This window comes from Nanorana parkeri, unplaced genomic scaffold, assembly GCF_000935625.1.
Source record: "Nanorana parkeri isolate BGI_ZX_2015 unplaced genomic scaffold, ASM93562v1 scaffold730, whole genome shotgun sequence".
Lineage (NCBI taxonomy): Eukaryota > Metazoa > Chordata > Amphibia > Anura > Dicroglossidae > Nanorana > Nanorana parkeri.
In genome coordinates this window covers 80,290-82,722 of record NW_017306998.1, presented here as the reverse complement: position 1 = coordinate 82,722, position 2,433 = coordinate 80,290, and positions in this window count along the sequence as shown.

Below are 2,433 nucleotides of genomic sequence, written 5' to 3'. Positions count from 1 at the left end.
GCAGAGTTATTCTTTCTATAGTGGAACCCCTTTAAAGCTAATAAGGTACACCAAAGTCTGGGACACAGTGACAAAAGAGGTCCTAAAGCCCCTTGTGCTCCTGGACTTACTTCAGTAGGTGGAGTCTCACATTTCTGTAAATCACCCTGCCAGTATACATTTAAGACCAAAATAACTGTTATAGCAGACTGCTTCTTTAACCTTCTGTAGTTGTGCAATACATTCTGCCATTTTAAGTGAACATCTATTTCTTTATTTGTATGTATTTTAGAAGAAACTAATTGGCCGACTTAATGAAAGGAACTAATAGACATATTGGTGCCATTTCAGCACATTTTTAGGTGTACTTTTTCAAGCTTGTAACATTTGTATGCTAATATAACTTAGTTTGCACAACATGCTCTAAAGAATTTAATTGAAGGCCATTTTGATGCGCTTGGAAATTATAGCTCATTGTTGTCATTGTTTCTGTATACTTTCTATAAATGTTTAAGTCTCATAAGTAAAATGGGCATACAGCACTTCTTGATGGCCTTGGAAAATAATGGCATGAATATGAAAATATTAAGGTATGGACTATAAAAATATAAATGAATTAAACAGCGCTGAATTAATATAATACCACCTTCATTTTAAAGTAAACCTCCCTGTTTATGTTAACAATACTGTATACAATGCAAGATTTTTTTTATTCCATTCTTATTTGTTTCTGTTTTGTACATTTCAAGACTTGCCATTGCAGTAACCTCTCAATACTAGATAAACATGGCATCCCTATACCACCAAAGATCAAAGGTTTACTGTAGTAAACATAAAGATAGCACGTTAGATGCAAGAAAATGTTTGTACCTTTGCAGATTTTGGCTTTTTTTCTGGGTTTTAGATCTTCTATAGACTTGCATCCCCCACCTCGTATTGTGGTTCTTTCCAATGACACCTATGTCACTGTTGTGAAGTGTGTCATATGCGAAAAGGCTGTTTCTGTGCAAGAGATCAAAGATCAGAGGAACAAGCAGCAGGACAAGTGAATGTATATATACTCTTCTTTTGCAGGTCCTGCTTATTTACATTTTAAACTCAGTGATGGGTTGCTTTAAAGAACAGAAATCAGGGTTTTTACTATCTAAATCTGATCTTAACAACACAGGTTTGTAGAAGCATGTCATGGTCTGAATAAAGGCGTTTTTTAATGACCTCAGAAAATGTAAATGATGCTTTCCATGGTGGAAAATGTTAAACATTGAACACAGTGGACTGGTGGAATCCAAACTCTTTAGAAAAAGCTTGGACTCCACCAGTCTATTGTCAGGCAAATTGTGTATAAATAGAAGTAACTCAGCACCATTGTTACACTCCTCAGGAGTGTTTGACCAAAAGGATCACGCCAAGAGAACTCTTGAGGATATCAAAGAACCCCATGCTAATGTCTATAAAACATAGGGCCTCTCTTACATTGGCAATTGTTAGTGCTCCTGAGTCCACCTCAGAAGAACCCTGAACAATAATGATGTTCATGGCAGGGTTGCAATGTGGGAACTACTACTAGCCAAAAAAACAGAAAATATTGCTGCCTGTCTGCAGTTTGCTAAAGATCACTTGGATAAGTGAGAAGCCTAATGGAAGACTGTCCAATGGACAGACTACAAAATAACTTTTTTGCAGTGAGTAAAAGTGTTTTGTTACATGAAAGGCAAATGCATTCCAGCATAGAAACTTTATCCCATCTGTGGCAGAGTTATGGTTTGGGCCTGCTTTACTGCTTCTAGATCAAGACAGTTTGTTTTTAATGATGAAATAAGGAATTATTAAAAAGGAACTATGCCCCAACCTTTTTTGCCATAGTTCTCTTTAGTGTCACAGGAGGACATATACTGATGTCCTCCTGTGACCCAAAACTCAATATTGTCTGGATCCACCCTGCTTCCTGATTGACAGCTGGCTCTGCCTCTCTAGAAACAGAGCCAGCCGTGCCCGCCCCCTCCCCATCCGCCCCTCCAGCCAGCACTAAAGGAACAGAGAGGGCAGGGGGGAGTCCCTGCGTGGAGTGGTGACTGACAGTCACCACTCTCTGTAGGGGGAACTAAGTGATCCGCAGTATGTGATTGCTCAGTTTCTTGATCAATAGAGCTGAAATGTAACAGTTTCAGTGTCAAACATCTGCTCTAATTATGGGGATGGATGTATTTCACTCTCCCCATAATTCTCCTTTAAATATAACAGAAAAGTCTGTAGAAAAATGTCAGGGTATTTATTCATGAAATTAAGTTTGAGGGAAAGTGGGTTGTGCAGTAAGACAATGACCCAAAGCACACATGTCAATCTATGAAAGAATGTTTAAAGTGGAAATGCAGGGAAAACATTTGTTTGGGGGAAAGACCATAAGTAAAATACGTTATCTCTAATGATGTCTATTCTAGGTCTGGATTGCTGCTG